Raw genomic sequence first — 27,317 nt, 5'->3', positions numbered from 1 at the left:
ATATCCTGGACTGGGTGAAAGGAGCCAGAAGGCCAACAAATGTCAGAGGGTGCAGACAAAAAAAAAAGTTCCAAGAAAAGCCAGCCCTTTATAGCCAAAGAACAAGGCAAGAGGAAGCCTAGTAAGAAAGAAAATGTTTAAGACAATAATTGCTCTACTCAGTCGAACGCCACAGGAAAAACTCTTACTTCAACCACATCAACACAGGCCAAGCGAGGAGCTGAGATGTCTCCCTTTCTGCAAGCGTAACGAGGTGCCTCTGCCCCCTGTTGGTATGTGTCAGAGAAGGCCAAGGCAGGTACGGACTTCCATCCCTGCCCAGTGATAAAGAGGATCCTCATCAGTCAGTGGAGGCCACAAGGGGAGCGTAAACAAGGTGTTCCTCCTCTTTCACCAGGGTAGTTCAACATAGGCCTAGTGGGGAACTCAAACTTCCAACTCTGACCAGCAGTAACTAGGCACTACTTTCTCCACCATGTATTTTTTCACCTCTACCTAGTAGTAATGAGGCAGAGCCCCCCTTCTCTTGCTGGAGTTGTGTCTGAGGAGGCCTGCTAAAACTGAAGATTTAAGTAAGATCCAGAGCCTCATAACATAAATCCAAAAATGTCCAGGATACAACAGAAAATCATTCATCATACAAGGAACCAAGAAAAACGTCAATTTGACTAAGAAAAGTCTATGGATGCCAACACTGAAATGACACAAATGTTCTAACTGCTTGACAAGGACTTTAAAGTAGCCATCATAAAAATGCTTTAAGGAATAATTATGAACATGCCTGTAACAAATGAAAAAAAAGAAAATGTCAGTAAAAGAATAAAAGATAAAATACAATAACTGCAATGAGATACCACTTCACACCCACTAGGATGTTGTTATCTGCCAAAAAGACAATGACAAATGTTGCTGAGAAACAGAAAACTTCATACACTGCTGCTAGGAATACAAAATGGCACAGCCACTTGGAAAACAGTCTTGGAAGTTCCTTAAAAGGTTATACAGAGTCATCATATGTTCTAACAACTCTACCCACCCAAAAGAATTGAAGAGATGTCCACATAGAAACCTATACAGCATAGCATAATATTCACGGTACTCAAAAAGTAAAAACAACCCAAATATCCATCACTGATGAATGGACAAATAAAATGTGGTATATTTATACAATGGAGTATTATTTGGTAACAAAAAAGAAATGAAGTACTGGTACATGCTACAACATGGATAAAATTTGAAAACGTTATGCCAAGTGAAAAAGCCAGTTACAAAGGACCACATATTGTATGATTCCTTTTACATGAAATGTTCTGAACAGGAAAATCTAGAGAGACAGAAAGTAAATTAGTGGTTGCCTAGGGTTGGGGAGTGGGGAAATTTGGGGGTAACAGCTAAGGGGTTCAGGGATTTTTTAGGTAATGGAAAATGGTCTAAAATTGATTGCGGTGATTGATGCACAAATCAATGAATATACTAAAAGCCACTGAACTGTACGCTTTAAATGGGTGAGTATGTAGGGTATGGTATACTAATTATAAAGCTGTTACAAAAAATTCAAGAGATAGTTCAACAAAAGAATGAAGAGGACAGGGGAAAGAATCAGTAAACTTGATGATAGAACATTAGAAATTACTCAGTTTGAACAACAGAGAGAAAAGATAATGAATTGTGCCTGAAAAAATAATGAATTGTGCCTAAGGGACCTATGGAACTATAAAAAAGATCTAATATGGATATCTTCAGAGTTCCGACAGGAGAGGAAAGAGAGGCAGGGGCTGAAAAAAATAATGGCTGAAAACTTGCCAAATTTGGCAAAAACTCTATACCTAGAGATTTAAGAAGCTCAACACACCTGCACAGGATAAATTCAAAGAAATCCATGCTCAGACACATCATAAGCAAACTGTTGGCAACAGAAAGACAAAGGAAAAAGTCTTAAAAGCAGCAAGAGGGGAATGACTCCCTACTTATAAGAGGAAAACAATTCAAGTAATGGAGTCTTTCTCATCAGAAACCATGAGGCCAGAAGGAAGTGGCACAACACTTTTTAAGTACTCAAAGAAAAGAACTGCCAACCAAGAATGCTACAGCCAACAAAAATCACCCTTCAGGAATAAAGAGGAAATCAAGACATTCTTATATGATTGAAAACTAGAGAATCAGATGCCAGCAGATCCACCCAGAAAGAGTAAGTTCAGACAGCTCTTGAAATGAAAGGAAGAACAGTGAAAAATATCAAATTACAGTGACTCTTTCTTTGAACTGTGCAGGCCCACTCATAATGTGGATTTTTTTTTCAGTAGTGAATACTACAGTACTACATGATCTCCGGTTAGCTGAATCAAGGTTCGCTGAATCCAAGGATGCAGAACCTTGAATACAGAGGAACCCTCAGATTTGAAGGGTTGACTCTAAGTTATACACAGATTATCCACTGTGCGAGGGTCAGCTCGGTGCCCCAATCCCTGCCGTGTGCAAGGGTCAACTGTATAGGCTATATAATATAGTCTTTCCTTCTCGTCTGACTTTTCTAAATTGTTTCACATAATTGAAGCAAAAACTATAACAATGATGTGATTCTCAAAGCATGTACAGGAAATATTTAAGGCAATTATAAACAGGGGAGTGTAACTTCAAAAAGAGGTAAGCCTTCTATACTTCACTCAGACTGGTAAAATACTGACAACAGTAGGCTGTGATAAGTTATTTATGTATATGTAATACCTAGAGCAAATTCAAAATAATACATACAAATACATGCATTCAAAACACTAAGGATAAATCAAAATGGATTCTCAGAAAGGTACAAATAACCCACAGGAAGGCAGGAAAATAACAGAAACAAAGAACAGAGGGAACAAAAAAAACAAAAACAAAAAAATGGCAGACTTAGGCCTCAACATATCAATAATTTCCTTGAATGTACATAATCCAAATAAAACCAACTAAAAGACACAGACTGGTAGAATGCATATTTTCAAACCATGAGCCAACTACATGCTATCCGTAAGAAACTCACTTCAAATATAATGATATAGGTAGGCTGAAAGTAAAAGGATGAAGAAAATATAGAATTACACTGTTCAATGAAGGAGCTACTAGCGACATGTGGTTATTTTAATTTAAATCAATTGAAATAAATTAAATTGAAAATTCAGCTCCTCAGTCTTACTAGCCATACTTCAAGTAATATATCAAAAAGCAGTTTTACTGTATTGGTAATGTGCCCAAATCACTTTATTAAAAAAAAGTTCTCCAAAACTCTATTATAAATGAAAACACCTACATTATCTAATAAGTTATTTAATTAACAGCAGTTAATAAAGGTTTTTCCTTTTATTGTGGAAAAATAAATAACATAAAATTTACCATTTTAACCATTTTTAAGTGTACAGTCCAGTTGCTTTAAGGACATTCACACTGTTGTACAACCATCTTCACTATGTCTGGATCTTTTCCATCATCCAATAACAAAACTCAGTGCTCATCAAACAATAACTCCTCATTCTTCACCCTCTACCAGACCCTGGTAACCAACCTTCTATTTCTACCTCTATGAATGTGACTACTCTAGGTACATCATATAAATGGAATCATCCAATATTTGTCCTTTTGTAATTGGCTTATTTCACTTAGCATAATGTCTCATCCATTCTGTAGCATGTATCAGAATTTGCTTCCTTTTTAAAGACTGTATAATATCCCACTGTATGTATATTTTGTTTATATATTCATTCATGATAAAAATTTGGATTGTTTCCACAGTTTTTTAATCCTCTACTTAACTAATGAAAGCAAGATTTATTCACAAATTCAAAGAATCTCCAGGTAGAGATCAATCTTGGAGGTCATCTAGTTCCACAGCCTTCTAATACTTAAAAATCATTTGACAGAAGTTACCACAATCATAAAGTTCTGTATCATCTTAAGTAAGAGTGGCTACCACTTTAAACTGTTCACATTTCTCTTTTCCAAGTTGGCAATTACCACCAGTATTTTAATTTTATTTATTTAGCCATATCACACATGAAAGAGGATGTTCACATATATGATACACCTCCATGGGCAAAAATTCAGGTTAAAAAAAATTGTGTTAAATAGTTTCTCCAAAGAAGATATACAGATTGCCAACAAACACATGAAAGGATGCTCAACATCACTAATCATTAGAGAAATTCAAATCAAAACTACAATGAGGTACCATTATCACCTCACACCCGTCAGAATGGCCATCATCAAAAAACCTACAAACAGGGTTTCCCTGGTGGTGCAGTGGTTGAGAATCTGCCTGCCAATGCAGGGGACACGGGTTCGAGCCCTGGTCTGGGAAGATCCCACATGCCGTTGAGCAACTAGGCCCGTGAGCCACAACTACTGAGCCTGCGCTCCGCAACGAGAGGCCGCGACAGTGAGAGGCCCGCTCACCACGATGAAGAGTGGCCCCCGCTCGCCGCAACTAGAGAAAGCCCTCGCACAGAAACGGAGACCCAACACACCCAAAAATAAATAAATTAATTAATTTTTAAAAATCTACAAATAAATACTGGAAAGGGTGTGGCAAAAAGGGAACCCTCTTGCACTGTTGGTGGGAATGTAAACTGATACAGCCACTATGGAGAAGAGTATGGAGGTTCCTTAAAAAACTAAAAATAGAACTACCAAACGACCCAGCAATCCCACTACTGGGCATATACCCTGAGAAAACCATAATTCAAAAAGGGTCATGTACCACAATGTTCATTGCAGCTCTGTTTACAATAGCCAGGACATGGAAGCAACCTAAGTGTCCATCAACAGATGAATGGATAAAGAAGATGTGGCACATATATACAATGGAATATTACTAGCCATAAAAGAAATGAAATTGAGTTATTTGTAGTGAGGTGGATGGACCAAGAGACGGTCATACAGAGTAAGGTAAGTCAGAAAGAGAAAAACAAATACCGTATGCTAACGCATATATATGGAATCTAAAAAAAAAAAAAATCTGAAGAACCTAGGGGCAGGACAGGAATAAAGACACAGATGTAGAGAATGGACTTGAGGACACGGGGAGGGGGAAGGGTAAGCTGGGACGAAGTGAGAGAGTGGCATGGACATATATACACTACCAAATGTAAAATAGATAGCCAGTGGGAAGCAGCCGCATAGCACAGGGAGATCAGCTCGGTGCTTTGTGACCACCTAGAGGGGTGGGATAGGGAGTGTGGGAGGGAGACGCAAGAGGAAGGAGATGTGGGGATATGTGTATATGTATGGCTGATTCACTTTGTTATTCAGCAGAAACTAACACACCATTTTAAAGTAATTATACTCCGATAAAGATGTTAAACAAAACTGTGTTAAATATATATAACATAAAATTTGCCATTCTAACCATTTGTAAGTGTACAGTTCAGTGGCATTAAGTACATTCACACTGTTGTGCAGACAGCACCAACACCTACTTCTAAAACTTTTTCATTGACAAGGCCAGATTTTGACAACCCTCAAAAGAACTGCAGAGAACCAAAGCAAATAGCATCAGACTTTACCTTTGGCATGGTATTCCCAAAAGAATTTTACAAAGTGTGTAAGAAATAAGTTCACCATTTAAATAAATCAAAAAACTTCATTTTTATATAAAGAAAATAAATTAATAGGTTCAACTTCACTTTTAAAAATTGAGTTTATTTGACAATGAGAAGGAAGCTTGATTTTTTTTTTTTCCTGATTCTCTACTCCACAGGTAATATTAAAAAGGCAGGGGGCTTCCCTGGTGGCGCAGTGGTTGAGGGTCCGCCTGCCGATGCAGGGGACACGGGTTCGTGCCCCGGTCCGGGAGGATCCCATGTGCCGTGGAGTGGCTGGGCCCGTGAGCCATGGCCGCTGGGCCTGCGTGACCGGAGTTTGTGCTCCGCAACGGGAGAGGCCCGCGTAGCGCAAAAAAAAAAATAAATAAAAAGGCAGCACATAGGTAGGTAAAATTTATAGAATTACATTGTATGTTGTTACTGCAAATTTTTTCATTGAATCATTCTTGCTTATAGGCAATATGGAAGTGCAACTCACTTTGCTTACTCATCCTTTTCATTAAAAATTTATTCATGGATAAAATAAAAGTAATTGTAATAATCACTTAAATAATTCATAATTGCCACAACTATTAATGGTACTGTACATTAGTAATGGTTCTTTACAATAGCTCTAGCTTTAACTCACAACTGATAAAGAGACAGGAACCACAAAACCTCTGGTAATATCTGGTCTGTTGAGGACCCTGACTCAAATTGGTCAAGAACAGGACTTCCTACAGCAACTCTGGAAATCACCAATCTTTGAAGATACAGACAACTATGGAAAAACATAGCACTTTGATATAGTCAATACTATGTTAAGTGTCTCCAGAGGAACCATATGTCAGACTGTGAGGTACGTCTCTGGAACTGATAGTTTTCATTCTCTTATACTATAAGAGAATGTTTCATGGCTTGAACATTATCTTAGAGCTTAAAGAGATAAAGGATGGAGGAATAGATTGAAAAGACACAATTTTTTCCCCCCTCAACTGGGAAAAAACCCTCAGAAAATAGAATGAAGGAACTTGAATTTTAAAGCTGAAAGGTATATTAGTAGATTATGTGTTTAAAAGTTTAGTTTACCAAACATTACCAAGTGCTAGATACTATGCTAAAAAGCCCAGAAATGTTAACCAGTCATAACTTAATGGAAGATGGGAGTGGAGCTCAGATTACTTGATTCTTGGAGTCTACTGCTTTGTACAAAAATCACAGTTAAAAACAGGACCTGGAGCCAGTATTCCTAAATTACAAGTACTCTTTCCACTGATTTGATAATAGTATAGGAATAATTGTTTCCATATAGGAAACAATTGGAAACAGCTTGGGATGGGAAAAGGTTATGACTCATTCAAGTAAATACCTTTCTAAATTTTCAAACAAATGATTTAGTTAGGCAAATTCTATAACAAAATGTTTGAAATAAAGAAAAAAATTGCTCTTGGGCCAGAATTTTTTAAGCTGAGTTTTAGTTGTAGTCTTTGCTGCAAAACAACCTAAAGAAGAAAAGGTGACTGAAAATACCAAACATTAGCCTATTGTAATTATCTGAATGCCCCAGAAAAATACATGCTTATAGTTACAACTCTTCAATCTATAAATATAGAAATCTACAATAAAGTCTTAAAAAAACCTATTAATTTGAATTTTCTTAGAAACTTACTACCTCAAACCTCCCCAGTGAGCAATATATATCTTACATCATAACTCCTTAATTCCTATTAAGGTTTTAAATTCTAGATATGCCATAGATAGATACTCTTAGTATCCACACCCTTTGAACTATAGAAAATTGCTATAAGGATAAATACATTGAGTCTTTTGACACAGTACAATGCATTAATTAAAAGAATTAAAGTCTTTTCATATTGCCCAAATCCAACAACAGATTTCTCCACCTCATGTATAACTAAGCATTATTTATTTCACTATCCTCAATTATCAATTAGTATATTAATGGTGCCTAGAGACAGCTTATATAGTAGGAAGAGCAATTGCTTTTTAGTTCAGAAAAACCTTAATCACTATGCTGTATCCTTGAGACTAACAAAATATTGTAAATTAACTATGCTTGAATAATAAACAGGTTATAAAACAACACCTACATTCCATTGTAGGTTCTTACAAGATATTGGGTATAATTCCCTGTGCTACATAGTAAATCCTTGTTGCTTATCTGTTTTATGTATAGTAGTTTGTATCTGTTAATCTCATACTTCTAATTTGTTCTTCCACCTCTCCCCTTTGGTAACCAGAAGTTTGTTTTCTATGTCTGTGAGTCTGTTTCTGTTTTTCTGTTTTTTTTGGTTGCGCCATGCAGCTTGCAGGATCTTAGTTCCCTGACCACCAGGGATGGAACCCATGCCCGCAGCAGTGGAAGTTCCAAGTCCTAACCACTGGACAGCCAGGGAACTCCTGTTTTTTTAATTAAAAATTTTTTTTTTTAATTTTTATACAGTTTTAAAGGTCACTTTCCATTTACAGTTATCAAAAAATATTGGCTATATTCCCCATGGTGTATAATACCTCCTTGAGCCTATCTTACACCCAATAGTTTGTACCTCTCACTCCCCCACCCCTATATTGTCCCCCCAACTGGTAACCACTAATTTGTTCTCTATATCTGTGAGTCTGCTTCTTTTGTGTTATATTCATTAGTTTGTTGTATTTTTTTTTAAGATTCCACGTATAAGCAATATCATACAGTATTTATCTTTCTCTACAAACCTGGATCTTAATCATGACTGTATCACTGAACTGACTGGATGCCCTTGTACAAGTTAAATGTGGCAGGGGCTTAAATGAGGTTAAATGAGTACGTGGGAAGCACCCAGCGCCTAGCACATAGTATACACACAAGAATGTGATACAGCACTGAGTAACAGATGAAGTATCCTTATTGATAGGTCTGACTCTCTCACCTTTGGCTGAACTAATCTCAAATCTCTAACCCCAGCATCCTTCCTGAACTCCAATTCTGGACCTCTTATGATGAGCTAGAGTGCTAGACAATTCCATCTGAATGTGTTTGCCATACTTCAAATTCACTGTCTGAAACTGAACTCAAATTCTTTCTCCTCAACTAATACTCCACAACAGGACTTCTAACTATTAATGATAGATGCTTTCAATTATCCAGTCATCCAGAGCTTAAAATCTAGTACTCATTTTTGATTCACCATCTCCTGTCAAAACCCGGAAATCTTCCCTTAGCTACTCTCCCTTCATAGGCAAATACAAAAAAATTACAGATACTCCCCAACTTATAAATGTTTATTGATAATTCAAAGTCATTCTCCAGAGCAAGATGTTAACTATACCCACTACCAAGAGACAATAATAATGGTTTTGCAGGGTCATTTAAATCTTTGCTCTAGTCTTCATTAGTTTATCTCTCTGTGCTTAGTTTTGAGGTAGTTATGAATACTATTAAATCCATCATGGTCAATAAACACAAAAACCATTAAACTTAATAAAGAGAAGTATGTGATTATGGGGGAAACAAAACGCAGAGTTAAACATTTTAATAAACAGTGAGAAAGGATGCTGCCCCCCCATGAATGGAATAAATCACTAAGCAGTATGAATGATTCTGAAGTATGCACAACAAATCCTGCAATACATAAAGATGCCATATCTACGAGATAATTGATAATCATCAGCTAGGGAGACAAGGAAAACTAGTAAAATGGAAAAACTTTTGAGTATGTGTTTAGAGTAGCATCGACACTAGATGGCAAGGTTTCAAACTCTTTAGTCTCAAGGACGCCTTTACACTCTTAAAATTTACTGAGAATTCCAAAGAACTTTTGTTTATGTGAACTATATTTACTAATATTACCATATTATACATTGAAACTTAGAAATGCAAAAACTTCATTCATTAAAAATAATAAGCCCATTACATGTTAGCACAACATATTTTTCAAAAACCTACACTTTCTCAGAACAAAAGAGAAGCAAGAGTGGCATGGATTTTTGCAAATCTCTTCAAGTCTGGTTTATTATTGTATCAGTGGAATCCTCCTATCTGCATCTGCATTCAGTCTGTTGTAATATCCCACTTCAAGTAGCCTCTTGAAAACTCCACTGTACACCACGAGAATAAGAATGAAAATGACAAACAATATTTTAATACTATTATGAAATTGTTTTGACCTCGTGTACCCTCTGAAAGCTTCTGGGGATCTCAGGAGAGTTCCCACACCACAGTAACCACTGCCTTAACATTTAATGTTAAATCAGGAGATGGTTAGATATTTGTAGGTAAGAACTTAGAAAAGGCTCAGCAAGGTGAATAGACTGCTGTTCAAACATCTGAGCCAAGCCAGAGAAAGATGGTTTTGTATATTCAAATTTGCACATCAAAGAGTAGTAAAATCCACTTGTCAAGATAATCATAAAGGACCAACTGCAACATAAACATAATATATTTATTTAGGTAAAAGTTAGTCAAGAAAACATTAAAATGTTTATCTGGCTAAGAGGAATAGAGCTTGCTGGGGAGATTCAGGGGTTAGGGTTAGGTCTCCTTGCTGATTAAAAAAAAAAAAAAAGGCACACAAAACAAGCCGGTTAGGTGTTTTCATCTCTGGACTTAAGGCTTAGAACTGTAAGGGGTCACCTTGGAACCATAAGGAGAGCTTCCTTAAAGATGGCAAAGCAAAAAGTTGAGAATTGAGGCCCTTGATGATGTCACTGAATTGCTGAGTAACTAACTCTGAAGCTGTCTTACTCTAGGATTTGTTTTGTTTTTGTTTGAAATAGTGAATGTTCTTAGTGTTTAATTCAAAGTTGTCTGCTACACAAAATGAATATCCATATACAGATGTCCCACAGGTACTTCAACAGGTCCAAATGAATTAATCATCACTTCTCACAAATGTACTCTTCCTCTTGAAGTTCTCTGGCCAATGATACCACATTCCAAAAAGTGAAAAACCTAGGAGTCATCTTTGACTTCCGTGGTAAGCTAAAAAGGTCACTCCTCAAAATATGTCCATGAACTACTCCCTGGAATTTGCAAATGGTACTTTTATGGCAGACTTTGCAGGTGTGATTAAGTATGCCAAAATAGGAGGACTTCTCTGGATATCCAGGTGGCTCCTACATACAATCTTTAGCACTGTTCTAAGAGAGAGGTTAGAAGATTTGACACCAATATCAGAGAAGGTGATAGGAGGACAGGCAGAAATTGGAGTGATTTGGCTGCAAGGCACAGAATGACTACATAGCCACCAGAAACTAGCAGAGGTAAGGAATGGATTCCCCACCCCACCAGAGCCTTTGGAGGAAGGGGGTACCTGCCAACATTGTGATTTCAACCCAGTGATACTGATTTTGAACTTCTGGCCTCCAGAACTGTGAGAGAATAAATTTGTTGTTTTAAGCCATCCAGTTCGTGATAATTTATTACAAGAGCCACAGGAAGCTAACACAACTTCTATCTTTCACTTTTCCTCCTAACACAGACTTGGTCACTAAGACCTATCTCAAATCCACCCATTCTTTTCTCCATTAGCCACACTACCTTGGGCTACTTAACATCCTGATTGGTCTCCTTGTCTTTAGTCTCACCAATCTTGAGTTAATCCTCCACCACTGTTCACATTGTCTAAAATCCAATCATTTTAGTACAGCAATTATTACCTCATGCCTTAGCTATCACATTGTACAACTCTGAACAGCACTAAGTTCTTTTCAGCATGTTCATATATGTATCATTGGACATCAATTGATTTCAATACATAAAATACTCAAGATAAGGCAGACTATTATCCTCCCATTATAGTGATGAAGAAACTGAAGCTCAGAGGATAAAGGACTTATCCAAAGCCATAAGGCAATTAAAAAGCAATTTACATCCTGATGCTAGTCTTTCTCGCTATATATCTCATATTCTCTCTGCTCTATTGTGCTTTTAGATGCTTTAGTTATCTTTTCTTCCTTGCTCTCCAACACAAACTCTTTGCTCCAGTCAAACTGATCTTTGACTCATTCTCTGAACATATTATACATATTTCCACTTCCCCTCCTCTGGTCTCATTTTGGAATTCCCTTATTTCTCTCAACAGGTCAAATACTATTCTATTTTTTTCTTCCTTCTACTCTGGATATCAGCAATACCTTCCATTTGCATGCCACTTTTCAGATTACAGTGTATTTTTAAATATATTTTCTTTGGATCTTAAAAATCTTATGAAGTAGATTAGGAAATTCTTCAAAGATCACAGAAAATAAAGATTAGAAAAAATAAGTGGCCTAATAGGGCCTCAAAATCAAGTACTCTGACTTTAATCCTCTCCTCGTTTTATTATTAAACTATGCTGCCTTTCCCTCCACTGAACTCCTGTAGCATTTTCTGTCTTGACCACTGATCTGGCATTTGATATAATACCAGTTTAGGTATTTGATATAATACCAATTTAGGTTTACCAGGTATATGTCCTGTCTCTCCAAGGATAATTCCAGTATATTTTTAGAATCAATTATACCCATATTCTTTAAAAATCATTTTATAAATGCTTGAAGTATAACTGATGTAAAATAAACCAAACATATTTAAAGCATACAATTAGGTCAGTTTTCACACAGATATCAAGATAAGGAATATTTCCATGACTCCTATAATTTTCTTTGTGCCTCTTCACAATGTCTCCCTCCAGCCCTCCTACCCACCCCCCCAACCACGAATTTGCTTTTCATTTTAGACTAGTTGCATTTTCTAGAATTTTAACATAAACAGAATCAGGCAGTATATATTTTCTTATTCATCTGGCTCCTTTCACTGGATATAATTATTTTGAGATTCATTCATGTCGTTAGGCTCAAGAATTTTTGCTCCTTTTTATTGCTGAGTACTATTCCATTATGTGGATGTACCACAGTCTGATTATCATTTAACAGAGGACAAACACTTGAGTTGTTTCCACTTTGGGGCTATTACAAATAAAGCTACTATGAACATCTGTGCACAAGTCTTCGTGTAGACACACCAGCAGAGTTTCTAAACCATTTCTGTCTCTACACCATTTACATGTGCTATACTCTTACCAGTAACATTTCTTATTATACTGCAGTGGTTCTCAACTAGGCATCCCTTTATGGCCACAAAAGGATCACTGCTCTTTTAATCAGTATTTTATGTATAATAGGTGATCAGTTAGCTGCCTACAGATTTTGCTGTCCTATAGATCCATATGCTATTTGAGGGAAAAGGTTGAGCCTGTGTATATTCTTTAACTGCCTAACACAGGGCATTTTTAAAAAGTTGAATAAATGTTTGTGACTTATGGTGCTTACTTTTGGAATAAGCACATTCTTTTATGTTCATTCACATTATTAATAAAAGTATAATTATAAATGATGGACAACAAAATAAAACTTGAGGCAAAATACCTGAAATAATTTTTTTTTTTTTTTTTTTTTTGTGGTATGCGGCCTCTCACTGTTGTTGCCTCTCCCGTTGCGGAGCACAGGCTCCAGATGCACAGGACCAGTGGCCATGGCTCACGGGCCTAGCCACTCCGCAGCATGTGGGATCTTCCCGGACCGGGGCACGAACCCACATCCCCTGCATCGGCAGGCGGACTCTCAACCACTGCACCACCAGGGAAGCCCTGAAATAAATATTTTTTAAGGAGTTTAACATATACAACATGCAAACATTTTGATAGAAAACTTGTCAGTATAGATGGTTTAAGAATGGAAGAAAAAACTTCATGCTAAAATTACACAGAAATCTGAGTGAAGTAGTGAAAATTACAACTCACTTCCTTCTCCATAAAGTTACTGCTAAAATAAGATGTTTTCCACTATTATTTCCTTTAGAATCAAGTTTTTTGGACAAATATTACAGCACCTCATATTTTAAATTTCCTTCTAAGAAAACCTGTCACTATGTTGTCAATCTAAGCAAAAACAAATATCTACATTTTTCCATGAAAGGAATCACACTTTTCAGAATGGATTCATATGAGTACTCATATTTGAGAACATGAACACTAATAAAAGTGCATGTGATATTTATGTGACAACTGTTTAATCCCCAAGGGTCTTCCTTAAGTCTTTACTGAGTTTTCAGGAAGAATTCCAAATGAATTACTGTATCTGAGTTATTAAAAAAAATCATTTAACTTTTATAACTAGCCACTTTTTAATCAAGTAAAGGTTTTAATCATTTTACTACGAGAAGAAGTTATTTCTAGTTCAGAGCTTTGAGAAGAAGAGAGAATGAGATTTACCGGGAGTTAAACAATAAATCAATTAAACCAGTGATATTAAACTATTAGAATTTCTTCTCATTGTTGGTAACCACAGAGTCATGCTGATTATTAATTTCTATATCCAGGTAAAATAAGTTAATATACATTGAGTAACTCCTACCAAGTGTCTTTATCACACTCTGGTCTCACAATTCTGGGAAAAGAAATTTTAAGATCCAGTTATAAAGGAGGAAACAGAAGGTTAAATTAACTTGTCCACATTCCTATAATAAAACCAGGATTTGAAGAAAGGTCTGTCTGACTGAAAACTCAAATTCACAGTCCCCTCTCTCTCCCCATCCCATCAGTTACCATTTACAAGAATTCAATCACAGTACTTAAGGGATATCAGCTATTAACCTCAAATCATTTTTACCAGAAAAAAAGCTTGAAGAAAGGGTATATCTTATTCAGTCTCTTGGATCCTTACGTAAGCAAATCAAATTCAAGTCAGTTTTAGTCAATTAGCATTTAAAGAGCTCTGTGTTTCTCTAAAGAGTGTTTTAAGTGTTCCTACCAAGTACTCATGAGTCCTACTATGTATGCTTTAAAATATGTACACAAGTATAGTGGCTTTACCTAATACGCTTTTGCACCGTTGCCAACCTTATATGCGTCTTATGGATTGAAGCATGTCCCTGAAAAGATAGGTTGAAATCCTAATCCCCAGTACCTGAGAATGTTACCTTATTTGGAAACATGCTCTTTAAAAAGCAATCAAATTAAACTGAGGTAATTAGGATGTTCTTATATAAAGTGAAATACAAAGACAGATGCACAAAGGGAGAATGCCATGTTAAGACTGAAATTATGCTGCCACAAGCCAAGGCACTAGTAAAAGCAAGAAGAGAGGCCAAGAAGAGACCCTTCCCTCATAAGTTCCTTCCCTTAGAAGGAACCAACCTTGCCAACACCACGATTTCAGACTTCTACCCTACAGAACTGAGACAAAAGTTTCTCTTCATGCCATCCTGTTTGTGGTTACTGCAGCCCTAGCAAACTAATACATGCCTGCTTTTCAAAATAATGTAAAATGTAGCTACATAAAATTTTAATGGACTAATAAACATTTCCATTTAAAAGGCAGAGAGTAGGATTAAAAAAGCAAGCCCAACTACATGTTCGTTACAGGGAACCTACTTTAAATAAAAAGACAGAGAGGTATTTTAGAAGATACACCATGCAAACAGCAAGTAAAGGAAGGCTAGAGCCGGCTATCTTTAATATCACAAAGGTCACTGGTACACAGTCTTTTCAAGTGCAACAAGGTATGTTCACCTAGACAGACCATATGCTGGGCCATAAGACAAATCTTCTTAATAAATTTTAAAGGAATGAATGCACACAGAGTATGTCCGCTAATCACAATTAAAAAATTAGAAGTCAATGAATTATCAAGAAAATTTCATGTATTTTAAATATAACACACTTCTAAATAACCCATAGTGATGAAGGAATCAACAAGAGAAACTGCAAAGTATTTTTAACTGAGTAAAATACTGAAAATACATTATCAACATTTGTACAATGCAGCTAAAGTAGTGCTTAAAGTACAATTTATAGCTTTAAATAAATATATTAGAGAAGGTCTAAAAATCAGTGGCCTACCTCCTCACACTCTACCATCTCACATTCATTACGATGACTACTATAAAAAACCAAGTAACAGAAAATAACAAGTGTTGACAAGGATGTGGAGAAATGGAGCCCTTGTGCACTGCTGGTGGGAATGTAAGCGTAGACACTATGGAAAACAGTATCGCAGTTACTCAAAAAAACAAACATAGAATTACCATATGATCCAGCAACTCTACTTCTGGGTATATACCCAAAAGAACTGAAAGCAGAGACATGAGCATATACTTGTACATGAATGTTCACAGGAGCATTATTCACAATAGCTAAATGTCTATCGATAGATAAATGAATAAACAAACTGTGGTATGTACACATTGATGTGGTATATACCACATTGTGGTATGTACAATGGAATATTATTTAGCCTTAAAAAGGAAGGAAATTCTGATATGTGCTATGATATGGATGAACCTTGAGGACATAATGCTAAGTGAAACAAGTCAGTCACAAGATGACAAACGTTGTTGGATTTCAATTATATGAGGTCCCTAGAGCAAATTCATAGATGAAAAGTAGAAGGGTGGTTGCCAGGGGCTGGGGGGAGAGGGGACTAGGGAGTTATTGTTTAATGAGTACAGAACTATATTACAGTCCTGCAGATGAAAGCAGTTCTGAAGAGAGACGGTGGTGAGAGTTGCATAATAATGTGAATGTACTTTATGCCACTGAACAGCACACTTAAAAATGGTTAAGTTGGGGGCTTCCCTGGTGGCGCAGTGGTTGGGAGTCTGCCTGCCGATGCAGGGGACATGGGTTTGTGCCCCGGTCTGGGAGGATCCCACGTGCCGCGGAGCGGCTGGGCCCGTAAGCCATGGCCACTGGGCCTGCGCGTCCGGAGCCTGTGCTCCGCAACGGGAGAGGCCAGTACGGTGAAAGGCCCATGTACCGCAAAAAAAAAAAAAAAAAAAAAAAATTGGTTAAGTTGGTAAAATTTTTTTCTGTACTTCACTACAAAGCTGGGTGCTTTGTGACTGCCTGGAGGGGTGGGATGGGGAGGGTGGGAGGGAGGGAGATGCATGAGGGAAGGGATGTGGGAACAGATGTATATGTATGACTGATTCACTTTGTTATAAAGCAGAAACTAATAAAAAATATATATATATAATTAAAAAAAAAATAAAGTCAAAAGAGTTTAGGGGAAAAAAAAAAAAATCAATGGCCTAGGTTTCTACCTTAAGAAGCTAGAAAATGAGCAAGACAAACCTCCCCAAAATAGAAGGAAATAAAGCTCAGACATAAATTAAACAGAAAATAGAAAAATCACAGAAAAAATTAAAGCCAAAACTTGGTTCTCTGAAGAGACAAGCAAAATTGATGTCTTTAGCTAGACTGACCAAGGGAAAAAGAGGTGGGAAAATAAGGGGGAGGGGGCAGCAGAAGAAAAACCTGGGCAAGTGATATATAGAATGACCATGTTACCAAGTCCAAGCTCACTCTGCTTGCCACATGACAGGCGAATAAGTCAGGAGACGAGGTGTTGAGGCAAGGAACAGTGACTTTATTTGGAAAGCTGGGAGTCCGAAAAGATGGTGGATTAGCGGCCTAGAGTACCATCTTATCCGGATGAGGATACTAGTTTCTTTTATAGAACAGAGAGGCAGAGGAGGTGAGGAAGTAAAGTAAAAAGCCCGTAAGTCTTGCAAAATATCTCCTGGTTCTGGCCAGTCCCAGGGAGGGGATGTGTTAATTTCTTCTCTTCTGCAGCCATTCACAGGTGGGCAGGTCATTGTTTCCCTGTGAGCTAAATAAGGGCACTTCAGTTTAACATTCAGGCAGAGGGGCAGGCCATTATGTATGCCTATAGCTATAGAGAGAACAAAAACAATGGAAAGCAAAGGTCAAAGTAAAAGAAACAGATCCAACATGGAGTCAGATTTTGTTCTTCCCTGTTACAACCAGGATGGTAGAATGCTCCAGAAATGAAGGGCATAGAGCATTTCAAGGAGGAGTGGTTGACAGTGTCCAATGCTGCTGATAGGTCAAATAAGATATAAAGTCTATTCAATTTATCTGCAAGGAGTCACTGGTGACCTTAAAACAGCACATAATGGAGAGGCAGTAGAGTTAGATTGCAACAAAGATAAAGACTATATAGAAATGAGGAAGTGAAAATTTTGAGTAGACAATTCAATCTAAAGAAGTTTGGCTCTAAAGACAGGGCAAAGGGGGTTAGCTGGAGGGGAATAAGGGCTCGAGGGAGGAAACTGATATTTGTATAAAATGGGAGAAACTACAGAATGTTTTTTCCCCCAGATAAGCTTTTCTAAATTGTGGTAAAATATACAGAGAATGTTTTGAGTATTGGTGGAAAAGAATCAGAGAAGGAAAAGATATAGAAAACAGGTGATAACAGATAGTGTAAGATCCCTGGGTAAATAGAAAGAAACTGGATTCAGTGCTTGAGTAAAAGAATTAGCCTTAAACAGAATGAGACCCAGTGTAAGAAAAAAGGAAAGGAAGGGTGTAGTTACAGTTAGACTTATAGGTGGGTGGTGAGAAGTAGTGGGAGTTCTTTTCTGATAGCTTTGGCTTTTACTTCTCTCTGAAGTTATAGGTAGAGGTTAGGCTGCTGACAAAAGAGGACATAAAGTAGAATTTTGAGGAAAATGAAATATGCAAAAAATGCGTGGAGGAGAAAAAAAGGATGGCTAGGTGGCACTGAAGGCCCCACTGAAATTGGAGACCACAAATTTCTAGTGTCAATAATCTATGGCTTTTGAGTTATGTATATCTCAAGAAACTGTTAAAGAATAATCAATGGCTTTGAACCATTTTTTTTTAAAAAGCAGTAATAATCATTAGTTAATACTTACATAGTACTCAATATGTACCAAGCATTATTCTAGGTATTTTTTACATATTAATTATTTAATTTTCACACAACCTTTTGAGATAGGTATCACTTGGTATCTCCACTTAACCAAGGAAAATGAAGCACAGAGAAGTTAAGGAGCCAGCCCATGGCCATACAATTAGTAAACACTAGAGTCAAGATCTGAACCTAGGCGGTATGCTCAGTGATGCTTTACACTGAACTGCCTCTCAAAGTAAAGCTAAGTGAACCTAGTTGAAGGAAGTAGGAAGAAAAGAGGAGGAAACATACCAGGTGGGCCAAAAACAGAGGCAGTGATTCCTGTAAATAGAAACAATTCTCACAGAAGGAGGGTATAGTTTCATATGGCACATAAAAGGCACCAAAGATAAAAGAAACTGTCCTCATGGAGTAACGGAAAGCCACAAAAAGGAAATGAGCAATGTTGGGTGATCCAAAGCAAAAAGAAAGAAAAGCAAAAGCAAAGGAAAAGTAAAACCCAGATAGTCAAAATGTAAAAAAGGAGAAAAAGGTAAAAATGGAAGAAAGCACACACACACACACACACACACACACACACGCTAGTAAACATACCAGTAAAAGAGAAAAACGAAATGGAAGCAAAGTAAGTATGCCTCGAGTCCCTGAAAAATCTTACATTTTATTTTCTTTGTTTGGACCAAAGAATTTACTAATTTTATCAAAGTGAATAAAATTAACATTTAATAGAGGGTAGTTCTGAATAGGCTTGCTTGCTAACAGTAGGTGAAGATCAGATACTTAGGGTAAGATCTGAATTAGAGAAAATCATTTTTAAAAGGAATTATCTAAAGTCATTTCAGAAGCCCGAGGGTAGTAGTTCCACAAAATCCTGATTCCAAAGATTCAAAGTCTTGGTTATATGGTACCCAAAGACGTTTGTACAACAGTTATGCTGAATGCATCAAAAATTATCAAAAGCGGGTTTCCCTGGTGGCGCAGTGGTTGAGAGTCTGCCTGCCAATGCAGGGGACACGGGTTCGTGCCCCGGTCTGGGAAGATCCCACATGCCGCGGAGCGGCTAGGCCCATGAGCCATGGCCGCTGAGCCTGTGCGTCTGGAGCCTGTGCTCCGCTACGGGAGAGGCCACAACAGTGAGAGGCCCGCGTACCACAAAAAAAAAAAAAAATTATCAAAACCAAGTAAACAGCAAATCTTGTCAACATAAAAAAAAACCCATATATATACCATTGAATACCTATAGAAGAATAACAATATAGAATACGGAAATTACAAATTCTTGGAGTATCAAACATTTGTAATTTTAAAGTTTTTTTAAAGCTATACAATTATTAAAATGGAAGAACATTCAATATGGAGACAAAGAAGATGTTCTCCTAGAAAAGTAAGACATTAATAAGTTTCATCCATCAACTTTCACTCTTATAAGACAGAGTTATCAATGTGAAATACCACAATGATATAAGCCACTGATGTACTCCATGATCAGTTATGTAAAAGTGTGCTGGCTAAGGTCACCTTTGGCCCTAATAATGTCAGTGAAGAAATTAATGTAATATTCAATGCGCCCTTCAAGCAAGAGTGTAATATAAATTCAATGTATCTTTATATTTTAAAAAACACATATGCAATCACTATTTTATTTTAGATCCTGTGACTAAGAATCTAGAGATTTCCAGCTCATTGTCTAAAATGGGGTGAAGTATTTCTGATATAAAGAACAAAGGAAAACTAATGTGGCTTTCAGCTTAACAGGAGATAAATTTCAAGCAATCAGTCTGAGGTACAGGGAAAACTGTCTCAGTCATGAATGCGGTTGCATTTAAAGTAAAAACATTCCATTATACCTTATATAAAGACATGCTCAATAGTCTACAGAATACCAGGAAACCACAGGAGGGGGAAATATATATATATATACACACACACACATTCAATATATATAATAAAGATATTAAAAAATTACAGTTGGAAGAAGCCAAATTAATTAGGATCCCCCAACTAATGAAGGAAACTCCTTTACAATAGTCTTTGATGCTTGACCATTTTCAATAACAAGAGAGTTTTAACCTTTACAAGGCTAGGAAGACTTAAAGTTTAAAACCTCCAACACTAGGGACTTCCTGGTGGCGCAGTGGTTAAGAATCCGCCTGCCAATGCAGGGGACATGGGTTCGACCCCTGGTCCAGGAAGATCCCACATGCCGCGGAGCAACTAAGCCCATGGGCCACAACTATTGAGCCTGCACTCTAGACCCCGTGAGCCACAACTACTGAGCACATGTGCCACAACTACTGAAGCCTGCATGCCTAAAGCCCGAGCTCCACAACAAGAGAAACCACTGCAATGAGAAGCCCGCACACCGCAACAGAGAGTAGCCCCCACTCGATGCAACTAGAGAAAGCCCATGTGAAGCAACGAAGACCCAACACAACCAAATAAATAAGTAAATAAATAACAATTAAAAAAAATTAAAACCTCCAACATTTTATTAGGAAAATTTTAGATGCAATCTTCAGTGCTGCTATAGGACTAATGTCAGTCATGCACTTCCTTTAATGTGATTCATACTGAGTGAAAATATATCCAATTTTATGACATATATTTAGCTGTGAGGTGCAGCAAAGTAGTTAAGTGAAACACTGAAGACAGACTTGAGTTTGAAACCTGGATATCAGTTTCCTTATTTGCAGATACCAGCAGCAGTAACAAAGGGTTAATGTGAGATGTGAATGAGATGATGTATGAAATGTCTAGCACAGTGCTACCTTTTTAAAAGGGCTCAACAAATGTTGGCAATTATCATCCCTGTATTAGCCCACTCCCTATGCTACACTTAGTGGCATTTTTTTCATCACCTTATGTGTTCTAACCTTGGGTAGTATATTTTACCAAGCTTAAAGACAGAATGAAGGCAAATGGGACCAAAGCATATGCATTCCTCATTTTCCCACTCCATTTCCTGAAGGAAAGAGATGTTTGCTCTATTACCAAAAGCAGTGATGGTGTACACAGAGGGAAACACACCGTGGGCACAACTTTTCCTGGGTGATAAGCAGCTTATAAACTGCATAATTGTATTCTGCTTATTTTAGACAACCACTGATTGCTCCCTTATATATTCTCATTTGAAAGCATAATTATAATTTCTATCAAATTTTGCCCAATTGAAAAAAAAGTGCTATCCTCACTGATCATATATCCAAATACCTTTTATATTTGCAGATAGCATATGTATGTCAGTTTTGCTGTGTGACATATAAGTAGATGGATTCATAAAGCTCTACCAACTACATGCCCCTTTAAAGACATGGTTTTTGTAATTCCCCGGTGGTCTGGTGATTAGGTTTCCGGGCTTTCAATGCCAGGGCCCAGCGTCGGGGAACTAAGATCCTGCAAGCCTGCAGCCGAAAGGAAAAAAAAAAAAATTTGACCAAACAATAAAGATATGATTTTCAAAGTAAAGCTTGCAAAAACAAGCTTGAGGGCTTCCCTGGTGGCGCAGTGGTTGAGAGTCCGCCTGCCGATGCAGGGGACGCAGGTTCGTGCCCCAGTCCGGGAAGATCCCACATGCTGCGGAGCAGCTAGGCCCGTGAGCCATGGCCGCTGAGCCTGTGCGTCCGGAGCCTGTGCTCCGCAATGGGAGAGGCCACAGCAGTGAGAGGTCCGCGTACCATAAAAAACAAAAACAAAAACAAAACCAGCTTGAAATCTACTTCTCTGCTCACCTCTGAAGATTAGTCTAGTGCTTTCTCTTTGCCAGACGAATCGGAATCGAATTGCAAAATTTAAAAGTACTCCTATATCGCTTCACATAAGTAACATACTTTGCCCACTGCAGTCAAGATTTATGAGATTAGATATTAAAAGGGTTGACGAAGTTAAAGAACACTTCATCTTAAAAACTAATTTGGCTGAGTCTTCTTTAAGCATAGTTTAAAAATATTATTTTGACTTCTGAACCTTGTATATATTTTATATACTCAAACATGAAATTTTAAAAGGGAGCCCTTTTACACTGTTGGTGGGAACATAAACTAGTGCAGCCACTGTGGAGAACAGTATAGCGGTTCCTTAAAAAACTAAAAATAGAGCTACCATATGATCCTGCAATCCCACTCCTGGGCATATACCCTGAGAAAACCGTAATTCAAAAAGAGTCATGGACCACAATGTTCACTGAAGCACTGTTTACAATAGCCAGGACATGGAAGCAACCTAAATGTCCACTGACAGATGAATGGATAAAGAGATGTAGTATGTGTGTACACAAACACACACACACACACCCCTCCACATACTGGAATATTACTCAGCCATAAAAAACAATAATGCCACTTGCAGCAACATATACGGACCTAGAGATTACCATACTAAGTGAAGTAAGTCAGACCAAGATAAATATCACATGATATCACTTATATGTGGAATCTAAAAAAGTGATACAAATTAACTTATTTACAAAATACAGACTCACAAAGAAAACAAACTTTAACCAAAGGTTACCAAAGGGGGAAGGGGGGGTGAAAAATTAGGGGTTTGGGATTAACAGATACACATTTACTAAATATAAAATAAACAAGGACCTATTGTATGGCACAGGGAACTATATTCAGTATCTTGTAATAACCTATAAAGGAAAAGAATCTGAAAAAGTATATATGTATATCTGAATCACTTTGCTACACACCTGAAACTAACACAACACTAAATCAACTACACCTCAATAAAAAGTTGTTTCTTTCGGAAAAAAAATAAAGTTTAAAAAAGAAAACCTTAAGATAAAAAATGAAACCAATGAACCATATCAAATTGGCAGTATAACCAAACAGAGGAAAGTACTTCAAGTGACTTCTGAACACAGTAGGTACTCTGATTATACAGCCTTCATGTAATATATTCTAAGGACAAAAATAAATGCAAAGAAATCTTAAACTTTACTCAGTTTATTGTTAGTAATGATATTGGTATGACAATTTTGAAATGATTTTAAGTATACATAGTAGGATAAGGCAAGTATGTTAATTTTATTAGGAACCAAGATTTTTGTTTAAGACAAAAGAGACCAATATAGAATCAAAGAAGTTAAAGAAAAATCTGCTATGTTAAATCTGGATTGGATATATCACTATGAACTTGATTCACAAGCAAAAAACCATTTTTAGTTCTCCCCTCTGAAAGGGCCTAGAAATAGTGACACTCCAGCAGCAATGAATATGCCAAACATCCAGATCTTGGTTTCTATACACCATTTCTCACTAAAAAGAACCAAGACTCCTTAGATTAACAGCCCATTCCAGATCTGGAACAAGGAAAGTAACAAGGCAAGCCTGGGATATCCTGTGCCAGAAAGCACTCCCAGCATTAAAAAGACACAGGAGACAGCTTGAAAAGGTTCCTACTGCCCAAATTTGGGACAGTTAGATCATCAAGAAGAAAAACGACTGTAATGGTTATTAAAAAAAAAAAAAGAATAAATTAAAACCCATGAGTCCATAGTGAAACTGTTAACGCAAGTTCATGTGCCTGACACACAGTGAGGCCAAACAAACTGAAACGTCGGAGTCTGGAGCAGAGAAAGGTTTACTGCAGGGCCATGCAAGGAGATGAGGTGGCTCATGCCCTAATAAGCCCCGAGCTCTCCGAAGGGTCCCCGAAGGGTTTCGGCAAAGTACTTTTAAAAGCCAGGTGAGGGAGGGAGGTCGCGAGGTATGTGATCAGCTTGTGAACAATTCTCTTACAGTCTGATGGTGAGGCAGCACGGTGGTGTCACAGGGGTTAACATTATCAGTCCTTAGGCAACAGGAGGCCTGGGGCTATGGGCTCAGGGTCGCCAAGGAGTTAACATCTTCCATTTGTTGGAGGGGGGTAGGTTTACATCTGCAAAACAACTCAGGAAATGTGCATCAAACACTATTATCTAGGTACTTCAGAGAGAAGCAAAGCACAGGATCTGGGGGAAGGCCTGTCCTGGGAAGGCCCCATGGGGTCCTGCTGGGTTACAGTTATCCCCATAAAAAAGAAAAAAAAAAAAACCTTATTTGCCACCATTGGGGGTGACTATCGCCCCAGTATTCTTTACTCTGAATACTGATAACTGGAGGGAGGACATTAGCATTTTTAGGAGGAAGTTTAGCTCACTCCTAGTTAATGAAGGAAATCTTCCTGACAGAAAATCTCCAATAAAATAACTGATTTAAGCAAGAGTCATCAATGGGTGCTAAAATCACTGAGCAAAGGGTAGGCAGAAACAGGTATTTGCTTGGTGTCAAGGTATTACTCCAAGATCACGTACAAATCACAAACAGGGAAACCACATCTTTATAACAGATCTGGTAGTCACCACTTTGATCAAGTGGTCACATTTAGTATCCTTAACAGTGTAGCAATCTGACGTTAAATACCTCCTAAATGGCATAACATGAAGTACACAGCATCATCTATTAAATATTCTTGCCAAATAAAGTTTTCCTTAAGCTACTCAAGCTTTTCTTTAGACCTAACTTCCAGTAACAGGAAATTCAGGGGGATAGAAGAATAAATTAAATGACACCATTAGGAAACAGACAAACCCAGAAGTGGGAGCATTCTATAAAGCAAGTGGTTTGGTTAATTGTCAGAATAAAAAAAGACGGGTACCTCTCTTCTAAAAAAAGGACTAGAGGCGTAATCAACAAATGCAATGCTGGGGGCAGGGGTAGATTTCCCAAAAGAGACCTTGGCATACTAAGGAAATTTGCATATGGATTGTTAATTTAGAAAGGTGTTGATAATGATACTGGGGTTAGAATGTCCTTAGTTTTAGGAAACCATGCTGAAATACTGGAGTGTCATGGGGTTTGCAATTTACTTTCAAAGGATTACATACTGAGACACACAGAAAGGGAGGAGAGTGGGGAAATGGCAAAAATGTCAATCACTGAATCTAGGCACTGCATTTTCCCCTCAATTTCAAAGAGACTGACATTTTTCATAATTAAGTTTAAAAAAAGTGTACCTGTACTGAGAGGAATGGTAGAAAACACATCTACACTGGAATTATATCTGGATACAAATCTCACCTCTATCACTAACAAGTTGTGTGGCCTAAAGCAAGTTACTTAATATCACTTGAGTTTGTCTCATCTGTAAAACCCAAGTAATAATATCTTAAGTCATTAAGTTGTTCTGAGAATAAAATCACGTCAGATATGTAAAATGCCTAGCAGTGTTGCACACAATAAGTAAATCTGGTTTTCATAATTAATGCAATCATCCTAAAATACAAGACTACAGGAAAACATTCATTATTGCCACATTCCATGATTAGGAAGCTACATTAGGTAAAATTAAATATCCATTGGCAGTGAAAGTGAAGTAATGGGGGTAAGTAACTGTATAAATGAAGATTTACGTAATATTTTTTTAAATGCAATAATTCCGACCGAAACCCTCTAGGCAAAAAAAATCTACCTACCCAAACTATTGGTATGTATCAAATTGTGAAGTCTGCTTTTGGTATTAGCCGCTTATCCGAATAAAACAGTAAGAAAATAAGTGGAAGTTAAAGGGAATGTCTTCCTAACCAACAGAAAATCTACTTATACGTCGAAAAAAATGTAAGTTCTGGCCTTCATTTCTGTAAGTCAGTCCCAATAAAGCAGACTTACTGGGCTTTACTCTAAATTCTGGTTAACCTCCATACAACTCACAAGCATGCTTCCTTTCATCAGTTCTAACGTACTCGTCATTTCACTCGCAGGTAACCCTCTTCTGGTTAGGCCAGCAGAAAATGACTAGATGCAGACTGATCCCCAGATAGGGAAGAAAAAAAGGTTTTCATTTTTTGTTTTTTAAGTAAGTGCCAACCTTTTCTTCCCAGTACCAGAGAAAAAAAGCAGCAGGGGAGAGAGGGAACAGTGGGTCTCGCGCTGCAGGCTCGACCAGGTGAGACGCTAACACCCCGCCTCCTCGAGGTTAGGGTGCTGGGCACACGCGCGTGCGGATGCGGGGCGTCCTGGGAGATCGGGGCAATTTCTCCTGGACGGCGGGACCCAAGGCCAGTCTCCTTCCCGAAGGCTCAGATGCCATTGAGGGGACCCTGCGGGGTGTCTCCCGGCGCGGAGGGGGTGACGAGACCAGGCGTTCCCTTCCGTCCAGCGCCCAGATGGGGGACGCGCAGCGTCAGCCCTTCGGAGGGCGCGCCCGAGGGCGCGGGCGGCGAAGAGGGACCGGCCCTGCCCTCCCCTCCCCGTTTACCTGCGGGCGGCGGTGCCAGGGCCCGGAGGCCTGCTGCTCCTCCTCCTCCTCCTCCTCCCCGCCAGGCTGAGGCGGCGAGGGGGTGGTGGCGGCGGTGGCGGCGGCAGCCCGGGGGGAGGGGGCGGAGCGCGCGGCCCGCTCCCTCTCTCCTCCCCCGGGAGGCGGAGGAGACCCTATCTCGGGCCGCCGCGCCTAGGCCCGTGGACAGCCTGCGGCAGGGGCATGGCGGCCCCGAGCAGCGGCGTGCCTGCGAGGTGGGAGAGTGCGAGGCGGCGGGAGGGGAGCGCCCTGGGGGCCTGAGGGGAGGAGCGAGGGGGCCCGGCGAGCCGCGCGCGGGCGGCCGTTGGGGGCGGTTGGCCGAGGGCAGGCGGCGGTTTGGGGAGCGCGGCGACGGCTCGCGTTTTCCCGGCGGGGCGGGGTGGGGAAGGGGAAAGGGAGTGAGGGGAGGGGAGGGGGAGGTTGGGAGGGAGCCGCCGCCGCGCGCGTGCGGGCCGGCGCCGCCGCGGTTGCCGCTCCGTTCACTCCAGCCTGTTTGGGGGCACTTTGTTTGTGTCCCACAATGCTTTGCGCTGGCGGCCGGGCTGGGGAGGGGGAGGGCAAGTGGGCGGGGCGGAGCGAGCTCGGGGGCGGGGCGCGAGCTCAGGGCGGGGGAAACGCGGGTACTGCGCAGGCGCAGAGTAGTCTGCTCCCGGTCGCCGTCTCTTGAGCTCGGTCTCCCGACGCACCCGCGGGTTTTGACAGGGGCCGTGCATCTTCATTCCTTCGTGAACACGTGTAGAGTTACCTTCACAGGCCGCCTAGGCCCTG

At 38.9% G+C, this 27,317-nt stretch overlaps 1 protein-coding gene across 1 annotated transcript in view; it reads right to left on the bottom strand.

Moving 5' to 3' along the window:
* ZBTB44 (zinc finger and BTB domain containing 44) overlaps positions 1 to 26,929 on the bottom strand; it is a gene marked incomplete at its 3' end in the record, with an annotated part of 64,398 nt that extends 37,469 nt beyond the window's left edge. The window contains exons 1-2 of the mRNA XM_079708533.1: positions 26,511 to 26,929; positions 12,957 to 13,177 (exon numbers count right to left, since the gene is read on the bottom strand). The remainder of the gene's footprint in view (positions 1 to 12,956; positions 13,178 to 26,510) is intronic.
* Positions 26,930 to 27,317: the final 388 nt, after the last annotated feature.

Source organism: Hyperoodon ampullatus, assembly GCF_949752795.1.
Source record: "Hyperoodon ampullatus genome assembly, chromosome: 7".
Taxonomy (NCBI): domain Eukaryota; kingdom Metazoa; phylum Chordata; class Mammalia; order Artiodactyla; family Ziphiidae; genus Hyperoodon; species Hyperoodon ampullatus.
The sequence above is the reverse complement of the archived record's forward strand: the minus strand, read 5'-3'. Positions and strand labels throughout refer to the sequence as shown.